Genomic DNA, 27051 nt, shown 5'->3' on the forward strand with positions numbered 1-27051 from the left:
AAGTGGGCAAGAGCTTCGAAGGTTTGTCAGAAGAGACTAACACCACAGCAAGATAAGCAGAAAGGCATTTAAATAAGAATTGGCAATCCTCAGGAACCTTATAGACCCCGTCAGGTTTCTTAGGAGCAGAAGGCTGAGAATCAGGAGATTTGGAAGCAGCAACAAAAAGGCAGCCAATACTGGAGGAACTGCCAATGGATTAGGACTATCCACCTGAAACAACCCATATCTTCTCTGAATATCAGACGCTTGAGAAAAATCCCACTTAAAGTATTCCATCATCATAGCAATTGTGTCACCAAAGGACAATTCCTCAAAAGGAGACTCAGGGCTAACAGACTCTTCTTCATTAGAACCAAAAGCCAAAAGTGAAGGCATCTGTGAAGAATAGGACAAAGACCCCTAATGAGACACTGAATGGTTTCTGTAAGCAATTTAGAAGGGATAGAAGTCCATGGAGGAGCAGATACCAAAACCCCTTGAGGAGACTTCAGGGCCATCAAAGCAGAAAACAATCCCTGAGTAAACTCTTGCCATTCCCTTTGAGGATCCTTAGAATGGATTGAAACATGCTTCATTTTTGCATTTTCTTGAAAGGGACATCATCCCTAACAAATAACAGAGGTTCCAACCTTCGGCGAGATTTGATAAGAGAACCCAGAACCTCTTCCCTGATCAACATCTGCAGAATCTCTCTAGGACCCTCCAAGATAATTAACCATGGTTCACCCTCAATGTCCAGAGAAGACTCCTGCAAAGCCTCAGAGTATATGCAAAAAGACAGATCCATCCCAGCATCAGATGGAGTCGCAGGTACATCCAGTGGAGGCTGTACAGCTAAAGAATCCAGCCAAGACTTCTTGGCCTTCTTACCTAGCAGGAGTATCTCAGGGTTAAAGGATTCTGCCGTGGTACCCTGGGCTAACTGTTTAAGCCATTGGTTTTCAAGATCAATAGCCAGGGAAGACAAACGTCTTCTGGGTGTCTCAGGCACAAATGCCTTACACATGCTACAAGTGGTATGGTCATGGGAAGCACCCAAACAAAAAAAGACACCATTTGTGGTGATCCTTATGGGAAATCTGCCTCCCACACTGACATTTTCCCTTCTTGGATGACATGAACTCCAACTATCAAATAAAATACAAGACCAAGAAAAGAAAAAAAAAACAATCCCAATGGGTTACAGCTAGGTATTCAGCACAGCAGCAAGGCATTCAGAGCAACAGCAATAATGGTGCTTGAGCTATCAGCAAAGAAGTTCTGGGTAGCTGCTTTTGTATGTCACTTTTATACCCTACATTATGTGCAGGGGGCATATGAGTGCCTTATGGTGCATACAAGATCATTAAGCTTTGGTATACTGGCCAATTGTTGGGCTGCCCTGGGCAAGAGATCCCTTCTGTTTGGAATACTGCAACAGTGATATAGAAGGACATATATGTGTATAGAGGGCTATATACAACTTGAACAGATAATGAATGGCTGTATTTTTTATGCTTCTATAATAAAATAAGTAATACTCATATGCATCTTCAGTAAGTTTAAGACTCCTGTCTCATTTGACTTGTTAAAAGAGATTTCCTCTTCATTTGTACAAGTAAAAAGAAAGAAAATGCATATTGGTTCGCCTATGCTATGATTGTGACTATACCTTGCTTTATTAATGCAAACTTCTATTAGTAAGGAATGCACTGCTTATATTTTGACACTTTCATTTCCTAACTTCTGTATTTTCTCAGTACTATAAATTGTTGCAGGATGTGTTTTCTTGCTGTCATTTGCTATACTGAGAGGCACTAGAGTGTCTAGTATAGGGAGGGTTTGGTATTGTTGAATTGCTTTTTACATTTCCTTACACTATTCTAACTTTTACAAGAACCTATGTATAAAAAAAATACATATTATGGTGTGCAAAACTTGCTTGTGTTTCACTGATGTAATTCATTTTGAAATACCTTTAAGGCATACAATTCATACTCCTTGGTAAAATGAATAGAGCAGTACAGCAAGGTGTACACAGATCATGCTCTTGTGTACAGCATGCAGCAAGGTGCACACAGGTCATACTCTTGCGTACAACATGCAGCAAGGTGCACACAGGTCATAGTATTGTGTACAACATTCAGCAAGGTGTACACAGGTCATACTTTTGCGTACAACATGCAGCAAGGTGTGCACAGGTCACCACTTCACTCTCAGGACTCTGCAAGTGATGGCTACCTAATAGTTCTGATGACACATAGAAATAAGTGTTGATGAAAGAGCTACCTAATCTAATGTGCAGTATCACCTGAGGGAACACCATATATCAGTGGATAACACTTTGTTCAGTACATTCAAAACTACACATTCATTATAGCTTTACTTGCAATACAGCCCAACACAGCCCAACATGCTGACATGTAATAAACAGTGAGGATCCACATATAAAGATACAGCCCAACACGCTGACATGTAATAGACAGTGAAGATCCACATATAAAGATACAGCCCAACATGCTAACATGTAATAAACAGTGAGGATCCACATATAAAGATACAGACCAACATACTGACAGGTAATAAACAGTGAGGATCCACATATAAAGATACAGCCCAACATGCTGACATGTAATAAACAGTGAGGATCCACATATAAAGATACAGACCAACATGCTGACAGGTAATAAATAGTGAAGATCCACATATAAAGATACAGCCCAACATGCTGACATGTAATAAACAGTGAGGATCCACATATAAAGATACAGACCAACATACTGACAGGTAATAAACAGTGAGGATCCACATATAAAGATACAGCCCAACATGCTGACATGTAATAAACAGTGAGGATCCACATATAAAGATACAGACCAACATGCTGACAGGTAATAAAGAGTGAGGATCCACATATAAAGATACAGTCCAACATGCTGACATGTAATAAACAGTGAGGATCCACATATAAAGATACAGCCCAACATGCTGACAGGTAATAAAGAGTGAGGATCGACATATAAAGATACAGCCCAACATGCTGACAGGTAATAAAGAGTGAGGATCCACATATAAAGATACAGCCCAACATGCTGACAGGTAATAAAGAGTGAGGATCGACATATAAAGATACAGCCCAACATGCTGACATGTAATAAACAGTGAGGATCCACATATAAAGATACAGACCAACATGCTGACAGGTAATAAACAGTGAGGATCCACATATAAAGATACAGCCCAACATGCTGACAGGTAATAAAGAGTGAGGATCGACATATAAAGATACAGCCCAACATGCTGACAGGTAATAAAGAGTGAGGATCGACATATAAAGATACAGCCCAACATGCTGACAGGTAATAAAGAGTGAGGATCGACATATAAAGATACAATACTTCTAAATAACTCTGCATTTAAATGAGTCATTACACTTGCCCTTATGCCCTTTACCAGTAACCATACAGGCAGCAGTTGTCAGCTAAGCACCAGAGTGGAGCTGCGACAAACAAAGCAGATACACTAATCAATAAAGTCAGTATAAAAAATGTATTGACATGATAGTGAACTTGTTTTATGTGCAGTGACAGTAGGTCATGCACCGCTCACCATTACTCATAGGTAACACTGCATACATCAAGTTTAATCTGTGTAATATTAAAGTAAAAATACCTCTACATTAGTCGTGCCGCCTATAGTGGTGGGCAAGATGTCACCTCTTTACCTGGGAAGCAGTGCACCATGCACGAACTTGCCAGATGGGATCCATCAATACTGCTGTTGACTGGCCAATGACACTATCATCACTGGTGGAAGGAGCAGTAGTGGGACCTGCACTACAGTCATAGTGTAGTTGAGTACCAGGCCAATATATAATCATATTGTGCAGAATGGAGTATGTGGTAAACATCCTGCATGCAGTAACAGGGTCATACTGAAGGGCACCCCCATATTCATCGAGATAAAGAAAATGGGCTTTCAGCAGGCCAAACACTCAGTGAATGAAAATCCAAGCTTGGGACAGTGTAGTGTTGAAGTGTTCCTCAGCAACTCCTTTAGGTTATGAACTGGCATCTTCAGCCAGTGTTCAAGTGCGCAGCCTGTATCACCTGCAAAAGAAAAGGGGGGCATAACAAAATAAGGGGACTTTACTAATATCAAAAATATGTACCAAACTATACCTAGAGAAATTAATAAAACTGAAAGTTTGCACTTGTTAACAAGGTTGCCTTGGGGCATCTGACCATGCAAGAAGAGGTGGTAGAGTGATCTTGTGTGCCAGGTATGGGAATCACATGCACTGCCAAGATGCTGGGCTGACACATTGATAATACACCCATACATATCACACACTGTTTGACAATTGATGGAATAGTAGCCCTTCCTGTTCTGGAACTGCAATCCCCAAGGTCCAGATAGGACCCTAATGGCAACATGGGTGCACTGTACTGCACCAAGCATCTCTTCAAAATGTGCCATCCCATAGCAAGCATTCATGGTTCTGTGTTGGTCTTGAGGTGACATTGGCAGATAAATATATTGGTCTACATGTGCCAAGAGTATATTGAAGAGTTGCTAAGCTATCTTTGAAGCAGAAGTCTGTGAGATACCCAGTGTATCCCCTGTTTGTCTCTGGAAGGTCCCCATGGCAAGTACATTGAGGGCAATACATACTCTGGTATCCACAGGTATAAGAGCACACATCCCCTAGTCCTTGTGGGCTATACAAGCTCTCTAAAGCCCTTACTATATCTCTGTCCACTCTGAATCTATTAAGAATTTCTTGGTTGGCAAAGTTAAAATGGGTTAATCTTTGTCTATATCTGCACCTTCTGAGCCATTGAACTTCGGTGGATAACTGTAGTTAGGTACAGCTGAGACAAGCAGCTGAGAATGAGGAAATAGGCAGACTGGCAGCTAAAGCAAGCATCTTCACTGATAACAAAGTAGGTAGAAAATGCACATTGTCCTTTATAAAGTATACACACACAGTGCAGTTGCGCATAAAAAAGTGACTGTGAATCACAAGCAAGTAGGAAAGCTCTTCATTTAAATACTGTTTTTGCAGAAATTTTAAAACATTCCCTATTTATATCTAATTATAATATCATTTGTATAGGTTTTTCCCAGGCTGTCTACAATGGCTGTGCCTGAGAGCTGGCAGCCTCTATGAATCTTGCCGAAGCTGTGTTTATCTACAGTCTGTGCAAATTCCCTGTACGCAAAAGCTCAATGAATATGAATACCGCCTATAGTCTCACACTCCAAATTCATTCATCTTCTCTCTCTCTCTAAACTCAACCTCTCAAACTCCACTTTAAAGTGGTATCACAGCTACCTAAGTGAGTGAATACAGTGTGTCAAATGGCAAGTTCCTACTTCTTCCCAGTCACTGCCGGCGTGATACTTGGGTCACTGCTTTTAAATATATTCATAAACAAAATGCACAGAGCTTCTGTCCTATCTATCATTATTTAGTATGCTGACAACTCATCTCTTATCTCCTTTACCCACTCCCTTTAAGACCTTCAAGCTCAAACTAAGGAATGACACTCCTCCATTGAACAGTTTGTACTGCAAAGTAACTTAATACTTAATGGAAAAAAATTATACAGTTACACTCTTATAACCTTAATCTTATCCTACCAAACAAACTCACTTTACCCATTTTGTCTGAACAAAATATTACTTTTGATGCAGTTATCAATAACAAATTACTCAATATTATTATAATCCATCCATCCATCCTAAATCCTTTTTCACATTTTTACACATGGAGTCAGTGTGTCACATCAACAGATACAATCTGATCAATAACCTAAATTTTGAAGGACACATACAGAATGCCATTTAGAAACCCCACCAAAAACTAGGTACCCTCTGCAGAATCAGAGCTTGTCTTTTCTACAATGCCTGTACTGCTGCAGGAAAAACTTATCTATCATCCAGCCTTCCTTACACAATCCCTATTTTCATCAATCTACAAGCCACTCAACTAAACCAACTAGAACAGAGTTATAATAACACAGCAGGATTTGTCTGAAATCTACACAGTAGAACTTGCAGCTCAGATGGAGTAGTGGTACATTGCTCTGACTATAGTATACAGGGTCCTGGGTTCAAAACTGTGTAGGGCTGATTATTTTATGACCCTATATAGGAAATTCACCCCGGTGATCACTTCTGTAGCTCTGCTTGACAGGGGCACAGGTAAATAACCTTTTTGGGTGGCGAAAGCCAGGGAACCTTCTTGGCTAGGCTTACATAGGCCCTTGGGCCGATAGCCTAGTACCTACCTATGAACCTACATTTGTATTGCATTAAGGAAAATAGCATATGTGGAATGTTTTAGGCTGCACTGTTGTAATTCCAAGCTTGTAAGTGCAAGTCCCAGAATTGTGAAAAAAAGAATGAAAATTCACGAGTTTTTTGCAGAAGGGTAAGCCCCGCTGCACCCCCTAAATACTACTCTGACAACATTATACATCAGAGAAGGGGATTACCCTGGGAAACAGCAGTCTTATATTTTGTATATACTGGTCTACATTGTCTTTCATTCATTCTCACTATTCCAGGACTTGCAGAGACAAATCTCAAAATATCAGTTCCTAGTTTTCTAGCCATCTTAATTAAACCTAACTGAAAGTAGCCAATTCCATTTTATACCTACCATCAAACTGGTCCTCCTTATCATCTGGTCTCTAAAGGTACTTCCCAAATGGGCAACTCCTCAATACAGACAATTAATTTCCCAGCTTCTCAGATAAGAGCACATAACTCACATGGAGACACCTTATGCTCAAATTATGTTTTCAAACATTGAAATCAAATCATCGCTGTCCTTGGACAATTCAAAATCCTCTTAATTTCAAAATATAACTCAGATACAACCTCTTCAATACCTAGCACTGTCCCGGCCCAGCACCACCACTGCAGATTAATCAGTTAGCCACTCAACTTTGTTCATTCTCTTCTTCTCCAACCCCTTGCTTGTATGGTCTAGGTATAATACCCTGTATCATCTATTACCATCCTAGCTGCCTTTGGCTGAAAACTTCCTTTCTCGTTAATTACTCAATATCCCCCTCACCTACACATCGAACACACTGCCATATATGATATGCATTTCTGTATTACATCCCTATTTGATTAACACTCTCTCTCTTATAATCACTTGACATCCTTTCCTTAAATCACCCCTTTTCCTTTTACTTTATCTTTGTCCTTTTTATCCAGATACTAGAAACTGCCTGGCAGTACTTTGGTATTAAAGTTTTATTTATAATATCACTATAAATATTCCGTTCTTATATCTGTCCTGATGTGTTTGGGATATCTTTGTCACATAAATGTTGCATACTTTTGGATATTGCCATCAAACTTGCTTTTCTGATGAGTTTGTCACTGCTTTATATCACTGAAATTTGTCATTTGTCATTCTCTTCTCCATCATTGTAATGATCTCTGTAAACTGTGCACTTCTTTTTTCCCCGTTTTGGTTCTGCTTCAAATGATTGTGGGATAGCTTTGTCATATAACTGTTGAACACTTTCCTATACCTCTATCATACACTTCTGTCTAATGAGCTCCTCACCGTTTCATATCACTGCAATTTGTATTCTTGTTTGATATTTCTTTCTCTGCTTCTTTGTTATAATCACTATAAACACTTGTTTTTGGATTCAGTAACTAATTTGCCAGATGCGAAGCCACTGTTGTTGAGTTCCTTACTTCATCATTATACTGAACTGTCCTTTATCATTCTCTGTTTTTCTCTGTGTTTTATAAATTATTCTGTCATTTTTATTATCTCTGTAAACTCATTAAAATGTTTGGTTTCAATATAGAATTTGCTTAATGTGAAACCACTGCTAATGAGCTCCTTACTGCATCATAACACTAACATTATATTTATCTGTTTGAAATGTTCTCTATGGCTTGTAAAGGATGCTGTATATTTTTACTTTATTTTTTGTTTTCCTAACCAAAAACTGTTTAATATGAAATGACTGCTATTTTTATGGTGAAGTTTTTCTCCCAGGGCTACTTCTGAAAGGGGGGGGGAGTCTTGCTTGACCCAGTCAGAGTATTCTGGTAAACAAATGTAAATAATAAACTAACTAAATAAATACATTATTTATTTTATTTATTATTTATTTACATTTGTTTACCAGGAAATTCCAGATGGACACAGGTCCTTTTTCAGTGGAGGCCCGGGGAGAAAAGCTTCACAGAACAATTAAATGAGCAGCAGAGTACATGAAGAACAATTGAATATACATACAACAGCTAAAAGTACATACTGCAGCAAACATTACCTATACATACGATACGAAACATAGTAATGAACAGCTATACCAATATCTAGCTAGAGACTAAGAATAAAGGTAGGATGTATATACAGATAGCACTAAGCTCAAACGGATACTGTTGTAAACTCATATACCTAAATCGTATATACAAATATTGCACTAAACTCAAACAGGTATAAAGGAGAAGCTCCACATGAAGGTGGAACAAGCTAGAAGGGCTAATGGAATGGAAGGGAATGATAGAGGAGTAAGAGAGGAAATTGAGTGAATAGTACATGTGGTAGTTAGAGGAAGCTAGGTACAAGTCAGTTGGATATGTATTTGGAGATGAGATGAAGTGAAGTAGTTAAGCATGTTATAACAGGTCTGTGAGATTGAGTGAGGAGGGAAGGGGAGGGTAAAGGGTGAGACAGAGCCTGCTGAGGAAGGAATGCAATGATCAGATGGTCTGAGGTAGGGTGGCTAGGGGAGGGGAGAGGAGGGGGGGTAAAAGGAGGGTTACTAGTCGGGATTGGTGCATCGGCATAACCAGAGACTTTTTAAGTGAGTTTTTAGTGCAGTCTTGAAGTGATTGAATGAAGGTAGTGTGGTTATGGGGGGGGGGGTTGTTCCATAATCTGGATATGACGCAGGAGAATAGTCCTTCTCCTGCTGAGTTCTTTGGTTTAGTCACTAGAAGTAGATTTTTGCTGCTGGAGCTTAGTGGTCTAGTGAAGCAGTAGGGCTGGAGAAGGTTTTGAAGGGATGGGACTTTAAGAGGATGGTTTACTAACTTGTGGGCAGGGGAGAGTTGATTCAGGTGAAGAAGTTGTGGGAGTTCAAGCCAGTCAAGTTCTCTAAGTGAGATACAGTGGTGGCTGCAATAACATGGACCAGTGGAAACTTAGCAATTTTATTGTAGCAAGCCTTGAGCTTGTTTAGGTCTGTTTGTAAGTATAGGAGAGGCATAGAATAAAGTGGAGATTAGGTGAGAACTGGCAGCAGAAATTCTGGCTGTCTTGGTGAGGAATTGTTTGTTTCTGTACAATTCACCTAGTTTTTTTGTGAACCTTTTTTATGGTAAGAGAAATGTGAGTGTCAAATCTGGGATTGTTATCAATCTCAACACCAAGTAGTTTGGTGTGTTCTGTTGGGGAGATGAAGGTGTTGTTTTTGGCTAGAATATTAAAGTGGGGGATAACTGGCCTAGATTTAGTAGGCTGGAAGATAAGGAGTTTAGTCTTGTTTGGGTTGAGTAACAAATGAGCATTAGATAGTCAGATTTCTACAGATGAAAAGGCTTCTTGTGTGATCTTGTGAAGTTAAGGTATAGTTGGGGCTGAGCAGATGAGGATGGAGTCATCTGCATACTGTATAAGAGAAGCATGCTTGGTGGCTGTGAATAGATTATTGGTGAAGAGTGAGAATAGTAGGGGACCAAGGATGGAGTCTTGGGGAACACCGAATTTTACAGGAAGTCGAGGGGATAGGTCATTATGCCAGACAACTGATTATTGACAGCTAGTTAGATAGCTGTGAAACCAATCAGTAGCTGATTGCAAAAAGGATAGATTAGTTAGAACAGAGATTAGTAGTTTGTGTGAGACCATAGGTTCATAGGTTCATAGGTTGGTACTAGACTATCATCCCTAGGGCCTATACAAGCCTAGCCATAACAATTCCCTGGCTATTTCTTCCCACATTATTTACTTTCCTGGACCCCTGTCTAGCAGGGTGACTGACGTGATCCCTGGGGTGAATTTCCTTTCTCCCATCCAATCGTCAAGGTTCCTCTTGAAGAGGTCCAAAGAGGCACTCTGCTTGACATGTATGGGCAATCTATTCCAGAGTCTGGGGAGTCTCTGGGTCAGGAACCTATCCCTCCAGCATGTTTTGTTTATTGTGATGACAAGGTTTAGATCCCTGGAGCATGTAGCTCTGAGAGATTGGGATTTCTTTAAGTGTAGCATGTCCAACAGCTCTGGGTTTGACATGGCCTTGTATGTTAAGCAGAGATCGCCTCTGAGCAGACGATATGCAACAGAGTACAGCTGGAGTTTTTTAAGGCGGTCAGCGTAGGGCATCTGCTTTAGGCCTGTGATTCTTTTAGTGAGGTATTTCTGAGGCCTTTCCAGTTGTTGCAGATGTCTTGAGAGGTACATGTCAAAAGCACTACATAAATACATGATTGTTATAGTGTGGTGGTGTGAAATGTTAATGTGCTGGAAAGAACAGAGTACGACAGACCCAGTAGTTTAGTTGGGGATAATGGGTAGTTAGTAAGCTTAGAGTGGGATCATCATTGATAGGAAAGTGAAGGGTAATAGATGTGTGGGGGAGGCAAGTAAGAGAGAAATATGAATTACACTGAAGGGAACTAACAGAAGAGAGAGTGAGAGAGAAGTAATATGTAGTGAGTGAAGATAGTGAGAAGAAACATATTGCTTGTGCTTGTAGAACAGTGTAATGAGTTGGTTGTTTTGCTAGAAAGAAATTGCGCTTATACTGTGAAAAAGAGGCTTTAATATGTGATGTAGAAGGCTTATGATATACTCAGTATGTTGCTGAGGAAAGGGAGATAAACATTTTTATGGTTGTGGTAAATCAGATTGAAAAGGAGCAGTAGTTAATTTGTAATGAGAGCCTGGAGATGCTGGTAAAGGCACACCTTTTAGTTGAATAGTTAAGGTCAGCAGAACTAAAATGGACTTAATGCTAGCCTTTCAATCTGGGATGTTTTACTATGTGTGCCTTCTATGAATCATAGACTTTGGACACTTTAAAAATAAAATGTATCCTTTTCTGGATCCTAACCTGCTGCCCTAGAAAAATTCATAGGTTTTGCCCTGTGTCTAATTCGACCATTGATTACCTCCCTGTGTACATATCTGATCTCTAACCAAAGTTCAGAAAGTACTTTGTTTCACATTGTCTATGAATACAAATTTAATGGAAACAGTTACATATATTTCCTCAGATAGATTAACTACAGCCACATCTGTGCATTAGATATTGATCCAGCCATGCTAACAGATATTAAATAATGCTTTTTTAGGTATACTCAGTAACAAGATTGCACTTAAGAGGAGACAGGCGAAATCCAAAACCTTACTGTAAGTTACTGTAGAAATCAATGACCAAATGATACAGGAGGATCAGTTCTGGAAGCAGTACTACCAGAACTAATCACAAGATAATCTTGTCACTTTTAAGGAAATTTAGAGATTACATAAAGTCAGGGGGTGGACAGAGCACATCAAAAAATGGCAGTAGCATAAACTCCTTAGTTTTGAGCAAGTGTTTAGTGAAAACATTAAGTATGATTTTTTTATAACAAACCTCCAAAACATTGTAGGCCGCTGCCTTAACAACATTTTCACAGCTGTGTGGTGGAACACAATTGGAGAACAGTCATGTAACAGTCAACACCTACACCAGGATACCATGAACTCAGTGAATACGTGACTGGCCATATGTGCAGTAATTGTAGAGAGTTTCAATAACAAAATGGAATGAATAGCTGAAATGCTGTCTGAAGTCCTGGAAGATATGCAAGAACTAAACCAACTAGTCAACCATAACAGACAAAAATGTAATAACAGAGATGATACCAAGGCTTTAGTGGCATAATTTGATTTCATTGAATCAACCATTTTCAGACAGGGATCCCAACTTTCTGAAGTAAAGACTATGACCCAGGTACACCAGGCAGAGATGAGACTACAATCTATTAGTATTTTCTGGTACTTTTCTAGTATTTTCTAGAATGAATGTTAGCTTTCTTTGATTGGCTTGCATCATTTCCTGTGACGTATCCAATGCATATTTTCTGGTATATGGTTTAGAACCATGTGAAGGCATCAAGCCAAGGCACCAGTCAATTTTAATGTTTATGAATAAACAATAAGTTTGTAACTATGTTTTGTCAAATCTGTGTGTGCTTGAAAAGATGAAACCATGACCCAGGAGAACCAGACAAAGATCAGACCATGACCAGACACACCAGTCAATGATCAGCCTTGATGATATTAAGGAAAGGCAAAGGATGAACAACTTAAGGTTAACCAGCTTACAATAAGGAATAGAGGACATGAACAATAACATCCCAGAGTACCTACTTCAACAATTATCCCAAATTCTACTGTTACCTGGTGCAGTCCATGATGGAGATGGGTGCAATGTTCTCAAATAAGTGCCTAAGAAAGACCAGCCACCTCACCAAATTGCATTTAGTAATTTAATGTTTTGAAAAAATGAAAAAGCATAGCTAAAGCTGAATGGATGGAATTTACCCTCAAAAAAGTGAAATTGTAACAATACTTCCCAAAAACATAATAGAAAAGTGAAAAGTTTTCTGTGTAATCATACCGCTAACATTACATTCCTACAGCATGTTGGTATCCTGCTGCGAAAGAAGGTATCTGATGCACCCAAAGTGGTATCCATACTCCTGCAAGTAGTTCTGGAGAAGTGGTATTACACAATCATTCTCTGAAACCTCCATTTAGTACAGATATCTTAGGTTCAGCTGCCAAAAAAACAAACAATTGTGCCTCACAAATCAGACAGCCATCAACTGCTTGGTTATTTTGGAGGAAGACAGACATCAAGATGTAATTCATAACTTGGTAGTATGCAAAGCAAGTAAAATGATTGCAGGAAATGGTGGGACAAATGATGAGAGAAAACAGAGAAGAGGAAAAACAATATCTAAAGTCAGCATACAGGTTCATAGGTTCATAGGTGTTTACTACGCTAATGACCACAAGGGCCTTTTTAAGTCTAGCCATGCATCCCAAATCTCTGACAAGTTCCACTACTCTTGATAAGTGTAAGCATAGGCCTGGGAGATGAACCATTTACAGGTTACCTGTGTCCATTAGAGACATAGGTGCCAAACCAGGGATGAATTTTCAGTTTCCCATCCAATTTTCCAAGTTTCACTTGAATTGGGTTAGGGAAGAACTGTGCTTTACATGGATGGGGAGCCTGTTCCATAGACGGGGTAGTCTCTGGAATACATACCTATCTCTCCAGCAGGTCCTGTTTATATCACATGCAAGGTTTAAGTCTTTAGAATGGGTAATTCTGGTGCTATTTGTTTTGTGGATATGCAGGAGGTCCATCAGAGTGGGGTCTGACAATGCCCTGTATGCCAGGCATAAATCTCCCCTCAAAAGCCTGTAGGAGACAGAATACAGGGATAGGGCCTTGAGGCAGTCTGCATAGGACATATTACTTATGCCCTATATTCTTTTAGTGAGGAGCCTCTGTGGACATTCCAGTTGTTGGATATGCCTGGTTAGGTACATACTAAAGGGGGCACTGTACTCAATGATAGGTCTGATGAATGCTAAATGTACAATGACTTCCTTTGACTTGGATGCCATACCTTTGTTTATAGGTTGAGCAACACAGAATGATTTCCTCACCACTGTAGACATGTGATGATCAAAGGCTAGATTACTATCTATGTGTGTCCCTAAGTCCCTAACTACTGGGTCAACTCTAAGGGGTGTGTTGTCAATATGATTATTACCAGAACCAATATGATTGTTACCAGATATAGATGACTTCCCACAGAATACTATTATGCATTTCTTCACATTTAGTTTTAGTCCATGGCTCTGACATCAGTTGTTTGTCTGTGTCAGCCCCTCTTGTAGAACATTTGTGTAAGTGAAATTCAATGACAGCTCCTAATTTGCAATTATCAGCAAATTTAGTCAGCCAGAGACCACTGACATTGGCCTTGACTTCTGAGATGTAAATGCCAAAAAGGAGCAGTCCAAGGACTGATCCATAAGGGACTCCACTTATGACTGGCCTTTTTGTAGAGGTGGACTCCCCATTTCTAACTTCCTGGGTCCTGTCTGTGAGCCAGTTGGATATCCACCGGGTGACATACGGGTTTGTACCTAACCTCTTGAGTTTGTCAACAAAAAAGTTGACATGGATAGGATTATGAGTGATGGGAGTAGCAGTGAAAGGGAGGAATAAATGAGAATAGAAGAAATGAAAATGCTTGCATAGATGTCAATATAAGGTAAAATTTTAATGACAGGAAAATTTGGAACAATTAAAAGTAGAGGGAAAAGAACGGAAGGATACAAAGGTGAAGACTGAGATGGCTAGCACTGGACACTAACATAGTGGGACCATGGGAAGGTTCTTGTTAGGTTACTTAGAAGCTGAAGGAGCAGATCGGATGGCAAAACACTTTTTATTTCTTTTTTTTTTTTTTTATGGTGTGATTGTCTACTACTTGATATTGTCTACTACTTGATATGAGGCAGTTTAGATCTTTCATTCAGACCACAACCATATACTTTGGTTGTCATATTCTAGAAATCATACTACAAATCTGTGACATGAAATAATATGATATGATACTTCTAAATTCAGTAATGTGGTTAATTCATAGGCAGTTCTTGTGTCCATAGCATGTGATATGTGATTTATTTCACAGGCAATTCTTGTGCTCATGACATTTGAAATTAAAGGCAATTCTTGTACCCATGCATGATACATGAGATGTGATTTAATTCACAGGTAGTTCCTGTACCCCAGGGTATGTGAAATATGATTTAATTCACAAGTAGTTATTGTGCCCATGGTATGTGAGATGTGATTTAATTCACAGGTAGTTCCTGTGCCCACGGTATGTGAGATGTGTCACAGGCGGTTCTTATGCCCATGGCATGTGAGAGCTGATAGGACCTTGTAGAATTATACTTATGCTGCCTACAAATCAGTGACACTTAATTTCTTTATTGACAGCAATAGCAGCAGAGCAAAGCCAATGAAATATTACTTCGGGCACATACAAGATTAGATATTCAGCTTTTCATCAGGACATCCATTGTTGAATTACTTTTAGCAAATGATTGTAAACAGATACAAACATGTCTATTTGCCCTCTAAACACTAATGGTGTATGCAAATTAAATGGGATGAGATGTTTCACAATACCTACAGGTCTACCACAACAGGTATATGCAAATCCTGTAACTCAGACAAAAGGGCAAGCAAGGGACAGTTATTCAAGATAAGAATCCATAGGAATTATGCCTTAGATTCTAAAATAAATGTTTAAAAAAAACAATCTCCAAGATTTAATAAAATCCATGTAAGCACAGTGTAGAGCCTACATGAAATGTAATCATGTCTGTGTACACAGTTCCCCCTCGGCAGCATGCGTGCATATTAATGATGGAGCTTTGCCAAGGGAGAGCTGAGGAACACAGTTATTGAATCAGTACAGCGAGTGGTGTAGTGATAACTGTGTCTGCAGAGGAGTAAGGGACATCCTACACTGTGGTACTGTGCTATTATTATTTAAATCTTTTTTAAAAAAAAACATGTTTGTACGGCACAGTGCAGAGCACAGCAATGCTAAGTGGTGCCCATAGATAAGACAGCAAACACCTGCCAGACATCTAAAAATAGAAACAGGATGTCATTGATTAGCTATTTAAATGTGATATTTAAGCATACTTAAGCATGTTTGCATGAAGTGGCGTGGAGCTCAGCACTGTTTATACTTAGTTCAGTGGTATATGTGAAGGTATAGCACATTTATTAATATCCATGTAGCTTAATGGGTAGAGTGATTGCTTCATGTGCAGTAGGTACAGAGTTTGAATACATGGAAGGGACCTTAGTATTTAGTTTTAATATACATATTTTGCAGACTAATTCAATATATGACTCTGCTGTGCTCTGCTAAGCTCTACTGACACCTGCTAAATGCCACATAAATGGCTGCTAATATTTAGCTGCTGCTAGGCTCTGTTTGGCTGATTTACACACTGCTAAGCTCAGCTAGCACTATGGTTCTGGTTTGTGTTGTGCTAAGTGAAATGGTGCTTTTTTGAATGTTGCCCAATGATGTGTAAGGGCAGGAAACAGCCTATATTAAGCCCAATAGGTGGGAATACAGCAGAATCCATCATAGTACTGTCTCTGAAGGGTATTATGACTGGTATTGGTGAAGGTGCATGCTTTTGGGTGCAGCGTTAGGGCATTCTGGAGTCCAGGGTCATGGCTGGACTCCTAGTTAAAAACCATGAAGACTGGCTGACTCAGGGAGGTTTCCAGGGCTGAGAGTGTAAGGCAGAGGCCTGGGACCGGCTGGCCAGAAAACTCACCAGTGTGACTGGTATCCCCTGCACAGGTGAACAGTGTCATCACCGCCATAATGACCTGAAACAAAGAAAGGGGGAACTCTTGGACACCTGGGTCCAAGAAGCTCAGGCAGGGAATGCCCCACAAGTATGTAAGTCATTTTACCTCTGTTTCACCAATATCTAATCTGAATGTCTGCAAAACTGGTATGGTTAATGGTGTGCTTCACTCCCAACAGCTGAAGAAGAGAGGGCTCGCAATGTTGAGTTGCACACCTGGCGCCTGGCCAGGTTGCGTCGTGAGTTTGGTGAGTATGGATGTATTATGCTAAGTGTAGTGAAATAAGCAAGACAGGGTAAAGCATTAACTGCATGAAAGTATATACAATAAAGTCTGCAGTGCAGTAAATGTAGATTTAGAGTTGTATTGCAAGAAATTAATAATGCCAACTGTTCTTCAATAAAACATGAAATACCAGGAACTGCATTAAAGTATATACAATAAAATCTGTAGTGCAATAATTGTGGAATTAGAGCTGTATTGCAAGAAATAAATAATGCCAACTGTTCTGCAATAAAACGTGAAACAATACCAATACCACCAAGGAAATGGTGTACTTCAGGACTGTGTTGTTGTAACCATTGCAGTAGAGCTGTATGTATTCAGGATGTAAGGTAAGGTGCTGCAGTCAAGTATAACACTGTAATAGCTGTAGAATGCAAATGTAATGGCTGCCATGATTTGTTTAACTCATATAGTATCGTTCAAGGCAGTTTCTAGGCCAGTATTGTTCACATGCTGCTCTGTCATCCACAAACATCAGGTAAGCAATATAAATGGGTGAGGTAGCCCACTCCATTACCTGATATTGTTTGTTGATGTCACAGATAATTCAACCCACTAAAAATAAAGTGTGTACTCCACCCTTACTAGACTAATATACAGTGTACCTACTATCTGCGTTATTTTTGTATTTCATGCATGTGTGTTCCACTGTCACTGCAGTCTAGTATAACACTGTAGTAGTACTGCCAGGTCATATTTTGGTTTTCAGGTAAGGTCTAGGCAAATATCAGTCAGCCAGTACTCAGCAATGACTTAGTAGCTCATTTTGTTAAATACTCTATATATAGTACATTTTGTCACACACAGACCAGGGTTCAAATCCAGTGCTAGGTAGCACTAAATATTACAGTAGCAGTCACATAATGCTCACAAATTCTGTCTCCACAAGAATTACAGGTAAAAGGGTGAGGTAACCCATATTATGAGTAGAGAATTGTGTATTTAGATTTCCGAGACTGTTAAAATCATTAACAAGAAAGTGAAAAATCAACAATGTGAAGTCAGAAATAATATGTGTAATCCTGTTATAGCTGTATGCCTGAAGTGTCTCTTAAATATTACTGCAGTCACAGTAACTGCTATTAGGTTCTATTCCCATGTCTGTCAACCAAGGCATCACTGCTGTTTAGTGTCTGTACTGTACAAATGCATGTCTCTCAAATGTCACAATTTCACATTATGTAATTAATAGCGTGTATCCTGCCTGTTACAGGAATACCATGGCAATGAGTACCTAGATTGCAAAGTATCACCATTTCAGCCCACAGAACACCTTGGTAGTTATATAGGTCCACCTGATGTGCAAGTTATCTGTGTAGGTATGTACCTGCAGTTGTCACTGTGTGGCCCATAGTGTCCCATGCATATAGCTTGAAAAGTATGTACATACTATATCAGCTACAGAAGACTTGTACTCCTTATAAACATAAAGAAAATACATACCTGCAGAGTGGCTAATAGTACTTTTGTCAAGGAAGTAAGCTGCAATGTTACTAACAGACTGATTTTCACTCTCTTCCCACCCCATATCTTCATTTATGTATTACTGTTATTCATTGGTTATGGTTTACTATTAACATATGTTGTTACATTAACTGTTTTTGGGGCATGTGTTATTATTGTTATGTATTATAATGGATGCATATTAACATATCTTGTTAAATTACCTATTTTGTTTTTGTGCTGTAACTGTTACTGGCATGCTGTTATACTGACTGTGCTGTTATTTATTGTTGTGTTTCACATAATTTACATTGATATGCATTTGTGTTATTTCCAGTGTTCTGCCATACTGTTATTAATAACAATGTTTTGTTAATAACTAACCTATACTTATTGCCATACCTCCATTACCACAGCACGTTGGGGTAAGCAGGTTCCTGGTGATCCGCCTACCTTGCCTCAACTGGCTGTGGCATCAGGTATTAGCACGTCTGGGACCCAGGCCAGTGGTTCCCCCTCTGCTGCTGCTGCACCACCTGTGGAGTCAAGTGGAACCACCTCAGGAGACTGGGCCCGGCCTCCCCCTAAGAGTGGTGGTAGAGGGGCTGCAGTCACCTAGGATCAACCGCTAGTCATGGTACACAGGATTTTTCACCAGAGCTATGAATGCTGCTTGCACCAGACTGACAGCATGCTGTTGACCTGGTGGGGCAGGCTCACCCTGGCACCCAGCCTCCAGCGCACCCACCCTTGGGGCAGTGAAGGAGCAGTGTCAACTATCCCATGGCTGGGGACATGAGTCACGCGGCTGCCGTATGGAGGCACATGTGACTTGGTTCCACAACACTCTCCCCATCCAAGGTGTTTACCACCTCATGTGTCACACACCACCCCTGTCTGCTCCCTTGTCAGTCTTGTCTGTCTGCAAATGCATCCTGTCCTACCCAACCTACCTCCCCACATGAACCTATGTGCCTTCCCCTATATTCCACTCTCACCTTAAAAAAAATGGGCACCTGTCCCCTAAAAAAAAAATATCACCCCACACATGTCCACTGGACACCACTAATCTGGTCTAATTGGCTTAACAACACAGTTATGTTGTCCTCATTCCTCTCTCTGGGGTTTGAGAGTCCAAGTTCATTTACAAAATTTGCCAAAATGCACAGCTGTTGCTGTACAAGATATGGATAGCTATGGATCTTTCTTACACCCTTCCTGCACATTCCTAACTGCCTTCCACTATGTTTTCCCCCTGCTGGCCCCCATTTAACTACTTTCTTATCACCCCCTTTTTCTTTTCTTTATATTCTTTAGTGCAGGTTTGCACTGAGCTAAGCGCAGCTGGGCAGTGTGATGCGCTGTGCACCTTCGCTTAGCTAAGCTTAAATGAGATTTAATGATTAAATCTGTTTATTACATAGTTAGACACATGTACAAAATGAACACCTCTGCCAAGTTTTGAACACAGGCCCCTCTCACCTATGGCCCACTACATTAACCCACCGCACCACACAGATCTGATGTAAAATGGGTCCTTCCAGCAAAACATGCTGACTGCCACTTACAGTCATTAAGCATGTAGCTGAAATAAAAACTAATTAGAAAAATGGGAGCGTATCTTGGACTCTGGTGCAATAATACATCAGGAGACAGCCAAAGACATAATAATGGATGCAAGTGTGCCCTATTATCAGCAACTCCTGGAAGGGCACTTACTAAGGCAGCAATGGCAAAGCATATGTACAACTGGGACCCTAGTGCAGAAATACAGCCATATAAAGCCATGTACATACTGATGGATGTAGAAATGTTTTTCACACCCTGTATATGTGCACATATATCTTGCAAATACACATGCTTTTTCAGTGACTCAGTAGTGCAGTCTGTTAAATGCTTTGAATGCAGTACATTTTGCCACACACAGTCCCAGATTTAAATCCAGTTTTCTCTAGCAGTCCAATTACATTATTGTGAAGACAGCAAGTAATGACTGTGTCATGCAATCCTAATCCACACAGGTTACTGCTAGTTAATGAACTGCTACCCACTTTTGCAAATCAGAGGCCTGCAGGTAGGGACACACTACACATATCTGTATAGCCTAACTATATGTTGCCTACTACTCTGTTATTTGCACCATTGCATAACAGATGTACCTTAATCACATGTCTCGATTGGACTGTACGGGGTACCCTTACCCTGGCTCTGCCATAACAACAAAGTTGACACAGCTGCCACAGTTACACGTACAGCTTGCTGTCCTCAAAAGCATCCACACTGCCCCATGTGCACTAGGCTGCAGCTGTAAAATGCACAGCTGTTATGTAAAGGTAGCTGCTACAGAACTACCATACCTCACAACCCCTTAGAACAAGGGATCCAGACACAGCCATACGTAATGGGGGGCCTAAGGCCCACAGATAGGGACATCTGTAATGGTTTGCCACTACAAAGATAGGAGGTTGATAGAAGAACAGCTACTGCATTAGCATGCATATTCTGATGGGTATTAAGTCTGACACTCAAGTATGTCTCTTTTCTTACTAACCTCAACCCACAATGTTTGCCAGTGAATTGCCAGATGACTACTATGTCATGGGACACTGACCACATAAATGAGGCGAAAATGTGGATATGCTCCATAAATCTTTACAGTTGACAGTTATGGTACCTACCCTCTGCAATGCAGTACTCTCCACACCTCAGTGATGTCTATTTTAACAACTAAGAAAGGAGCCCAGGTCTAAATGAAGGCCTTATATATTGCACTGTGGTGGCATGCCATTGGCCAGTGATAGTGCGATTCAGCTGTTTTGGCTGCAATTAGCAATTCTAAGCCACAGATTGGTGGACAGGCAATTACCTGCTAGTCAGCAGAACATTAAAAAGGCAAGCAGCTGCTTATGGGGAACAGCTCTGTATAAGACTTAACTCACATGGAGAGCAGATTTCCAAAAGTATACCAGAATCAAAGTTCAGTCCCACCTACAATGGTGGGCTGTTGTAGGAAAGCTAGTGGATTACAAGCGATGTACTGTAATTCACCCCCCTCATTTAGTCACTGTCTCACATACTTAGTTCTAACATTTTAAAAGTGTCCCTGAATGTCCCTAATGTACTCTGGCTAAGTCCCTGTTTCTGTTGACATATGTCCCTGTTTAGTTGACAGCTATGCCTATCATACCTGCCAACCTCTCATAGTATAAAACCAGGACAAAGCCATAATTTATGGGTGACAAAGGCCCAAACACAGTTTAAATATTTCTCAGAGATCCACAGGTTTGTGTAAAAATGACCAAAACTATGAGGCAAACATCCTGACATTCTCCAAACATCTGTATAGTTGAGAGGTATGATGCCTACAGGGAACATATACTACAGCAGGTTAGCATTGTTTTCTGTCATTGTGGTACACTGGTGTTGCTGGACTGTCCCCATACAGTTGTAATAGCACAATGTTAATTGTCTGGCAGTGGGTATATGACATATTAGTGGGAGTTTGCCCATAGGGGACACACCACAGTGGACTGCACTGCTGGGTGTTGGAACATACAGCAGAATCTGTCACAGCACACAGGGACATAGCCCAGTACTGCTACTATCTTGGTGGTATCCACACACATAGAGTGTTGCCAGACTATGGAGTATGATATTTGAGGGAGCAGTGGTTAGTGCAAACCATTATTGGTGTGCTTGATCTGTACATAGTGGATGTCCACATATCTGGTCCTTTAATGTGTTCCCCTTTTGTTGTATTTCCTGAACCATGTACTGCCAAAGACATGCCCCCTTCTCAGAGGCAGAGAATGACATGGTAGAGGATGGAGTGAGACAGTACCATTGGATCTTGTTGTACAGGGGAAGCATAATCGAGAGCAGTGGGCAGCAGCGTGGGTAGACCTTGTGTGGGATGTCAGTCAGATTGACAGACAGGACAGGACCTATAAGCAGGTCCAACACTGGGCCGCAGACATGCTGAATGCTGCATGACAAAGGGCAGTTGATGTTGCCAGGGATTGTGCTGTCATTGGTGGAGGGCCTGCAACAAAATATTCATTCACAGCAACAGAGGAATTCCTGGCAAACCTAGGAACACACAACAGCTCCCAGGCATTATTCACACCATAGATTGTGGAGGTGGGTGCCACAGTGTCAACAGCAGAGGAGCGTCAAGGTAAGCATACTGTGTTCACCAGTGTAATACTGTATCAGTCATTGTGGCAGGCTGTACATACCTGTACATGGGTGTTAGGTCTATCTGCATTGAGGGGAGTTAGGGTTTACACATAGTTGTGCACACATACTCAAAATGTCAGCAATACAGCCAGTATCACAGTAGGCCATGTACATGTCGATATATGCACATATTACCTTGTAATGCTGCAACATTTGGTGGTGCTGACAATACCGCTTCCTCACCTTTTCATAAGTCTATCAGGAGTGGCCCAAGTCCATGGTCCTGTGAGTGTGAGTAAGTGTGTAAGTGTGATACAGCTTTTTATGGATCATATATGCCCTATGAATATTAAAAGCTGCCATATTGCCCTATGTACAAATGCTGTTTTTAGCCAGAGTAAAATATTTGTATGTTCCATTTTGGAACAGGTAACTATGGTCATAGACTGGTTAGTCACAGGTGTGTATTTGAATGACTATTGACACATCTGCACTTATCGTTATGAGCAGCCACACAGCCTGGTATACATTTGGCAATAACTCCAAGATGCCTGTTCAAACACAAAATGGAGATGCTACATACCTGAGACAGTGACACTAGTACTGGCATATCATTCTCAAGACAGATGTACTGGGTTTTATGTCTAGGTCTATCATGTATAGGGTCATATTTTATATTTTACAGGCAGATTGTACTGGCAACTTTACCTGGATGTGGCTGACGTGAATGTTATAAAGGGCTTGACTTGTCTGTGCATGTTGGTGTGAAGTTGTCTGTTGTGCTTGAGAGCAGAGATGAGAAGATGTGTGACTGGTAATGCAGTTGTGTATCCTCATTTGTATGAGTCTGTGTGGATTACCATACATAAAAGTACAAGTAGTAATGTATTGCTTTTGTCTTGGTGTTCACAAGTGACCGGGAGGGGGGGTTGGAGTCTGTCCCCCTCACAACCTAATATCAATGTCTTATCAGGCTCTGATGATGATGGTGGCCATAGTAAGGTACAGGTCAGTTCTTGGGGGCTGAATCTGTCCCAGAGGTTGACATCCCTCTTCTTTCCCCATTGTCACTGCACACAATCAGTATTCCCACACATACCCAGTCCCCAGAGACCACAGATATTGGACAGTCAGAGGGTGACAACATTGAATAGGACAGTGTGGCAACTATGGCATCAGTGAGTGCAGACACTGGTCATAGCCAGAGAGCTGGCGAGACCCCACACAGGTGGACTGACAGGGGTGCTCATAGGAGGACTGCTGACCATCCACCACCTGTCACATGTGTCACATCATGGGTCATTCGGTGCATCTTTTGGGCTGTCATGGAGGCACAGGCATGTTCTGAATGCAAAATCAGGTGAGGATTAGGGTTATGGATGCAGCACAGTTTGACATCCATGACTGCCTCCACCACATTGGGGCTACCCTGGATTTATTCATTGATGCAGTGGACCGAAGGTAGGCTGAGACAGTGTCTGTCTTGGACCACACATTGTTTGTGCTGGAACATCTGGTTGGAGTTGGGCATCAGGCACATGGCTGTAGGTCAGCAGCACCATCTGCTGAGAGTCCACATGGCCTTTTACAGTCATGAACCCATAGTGGCAGTACCTTCAGCGCTACAGAGGAAAGTGTGCTGTCCACACCATGACATAGCAGGCCATGGGGATGGGGTCCGGGGCAGTCCCACTGGGGACACAGCTGCAGCATTTTGCAGTCACTGTCAGGTATTAGCACCACATCTGACCTTGAGCATGGTGGGGCCAGTACTACTCCTGGCAGATCCAGTTCCTGTGTTTGTAGCCAAAGATGTTTAACTGTCCACTCTACCATGTACTGTCCACAGCTGCCCAGCATACACACTGGGTTTGACTATGTGCACTCACACACTCAAATACCACTGTCACATGCAGGTCACCTACAAACAAACATGGCACCTCTCCATGGCCCAATTAACCTGCACTCCTCCTGACTCACACACATGCTGTCATCTATTTGGTACAGCCTAGGCCTCTGGCAACCCCACACCCTTTGCATGTAATGATACCTGTGCCAGATCCTTGCCATCCGTGCCATCGATGTAGGGAAATACTACTATGCATCTGATGTACAGGGTGTCTATTTCACTTGACATCTTCTTGTGTAGTGCAGTATTGTTTTGCCATGCTATTTGTTGTGGGCCACAACAGGTACTGTATACTGGCATGTGTCATGACTACACATCACACTTTGTATAGCTTTGTAACATGATGTTGAACTGGCAGTAGTGTTACAGAATGACAGCTGTGTCACGGATCTGTGTATGTTTCTGTTTCACGAGTCTGAGGGGATACACTGTGGACACATGGCGGCAAAACAGCAGCACAGGGTGGCATGGCAGCACAGCAGAAATATGACATATGCAAGGCATGGCAGTATACGTGCATGGTACCCTACATACACACGGGTGCACACACACACACACACACACACACACACACACACACACACACACACACACACACACACACACCTATCTACTATAACACACTATAGCTTGCAGTACTTATTACATGTGCCACAGAATTTATCTGATACTAGATTGTCAGCCAGCACTCTTGAGGTGAATGACATCAGCAGGCCTTGTAGAGGAGGGCAATACAGAGCACAGCAGCTTGTCACAGGGCCATAAAATGCACAACCATTCTACAGAAATAGTCCATAACAGCTTGTCGCTAGTGCTGCATGAGGAAATATATCGCACACACACACACACACACACACACACACACACACACACACACACACACACACACACACACAAACACTCAGTTGGCTAATGTGAGATTAGAATCCCTACCTATCTACAATTACATACTATAGCTTGCAGTACTTATCACATGCGCCACAGATTACATCTGTTGTATATGTGACTTGTGGAGTACAAAGAGTAGCCTTGTGTTAGACAGCATGTGAGGCCTGAGGAGTGATATTTCTTGGTACTGTTATTGTATCTGATGTCCTAGGAGTGGGGTACCTGTCACTATCCCTGCTATGTGTGTACATTAGCAGTATGGCCGTATGTGGCTGGTTGCAGTTAGATAGGCAAGCATGTGGCCTGGAACAATAATCCATAAATCCTTCCCATACACACACACACACACACGCACATATATATATATATATATATATATATATAGTATGCATACATACATATATATATATATATATATATATATATATATATATATATATATATATATATATATATATATATATATATATATATATATATATAAATATAGGTCCATGTCAGATGGACGAAAGCGTACTTCAATGAAGACCACATCGGACACCGCCGACAGGACTCTTATTCACTGGATACAAGTCTTGAATCCCTCCAAGTACCATCATTCTGAAACTCTATCAAACTCCCTAAGTGATCACTCCCAAATAAAAGTACTTATTCTCTCCTCACTATGGTAAACCACATATGTTTATAACATGTTGTAAGCTAACTAACTTCCACCCCAAAACTTCCAAATCCCTCCTCTCTGAAGTGAACTGGAATTTCCTTACTCAACTCCACCTAGATGATGCAATCCAGTCTTTTAACTCCACCTTCCTTAGCATTTTTAACTCACTTGCTTCTCTCTGTTCTGTCCATATAAAGTCTAATATATCTCCATGGCTATTTAATAGCACCTGCACCCTAATGAAAAATAGGGATAGTGTAAGGAAAACATGGACAAAAACAAAGCTGCCTGTAGACATGCAAAAATATAAAGAATTTAGAAATCTAACCAAAAAACACATTAATAAAGACAAGAAAGACATCTCAGCCTTGAGATCTAATCCCAAAAAATTCTAGAACTCAATAAATCAAATATTATACCCTGCTAATTCTTGCTCCCCAATCCATGACCTGATAAGACACCTGAGGAATCTGACTCCATCTTCAACACCTATTTCATTGACTCCATATCCAAGCTACTTAATCTTAACCCCAACCCCTCCACCCATAATAATATTTCAAACTATTCACGGTCAGCTTCTAATATAAACTCCTCAAATAAATTCTCCCTTAAATCCATACCTACCAGCTACATCAAATCTCTACTCTCCAAACTAAAACCATGCTCAGCATCAGCTGATAATATCCCCTCTCTTTTCCTTCAGCTAGCAGCCGACTCTCTCGCTCTCCCTGTTTCTATCCTAATTAACCGCCCCATCTCTGAGTCTAAAGTTCCTTCCATCTGGAAATAATTCTACACCTTGCCTATACACAAAAGATGTAACTCCTCTGAAATCACCAATTTTAGACCTATTGCTATCTTGTCACCTCTCTCCAAAATTTTTGAAAAATGTATCCATGAACAAGTCATGTACTACTTACTCCAAGAAAATGTGCTCACACCCACTCAACACGGATTCCAACCTAAACATAGCACTACTACTGCCCTATTTGTCTTTCCTTAACACCATTTCTTTAGCTAGACTTAACAAACTTATCTCCTACCTAGTCTTAGATCTCTCAAAAGCTTTCAACACCATCTCTCACCGTCTTCTTCTGCACAAACTGACCGACCTTAATTCTCCTCTGCTACTGTTGCATGGTTTGCCAGCTACCTTTCTGACCGACTTCAAGCAGTGAAATGGTACTCTACACTCTCCCCTCCTCTCCCAGTTAAAATGGGTGTTC

This window comes from Protopterus annectens, chromosome 6.part0, assembly GCF_019279795.1.
Source record: "Protopterus annectens isolate FY-2018-M chromosome 6.part0, PAN1.0, whole genome shotgun sequence".
Lineage (NCBI taxonomy): Eukaryota > Metazoa > Chordata > Ceratodontiformes > Protopteridae > Protopterus > Protopterus annectens.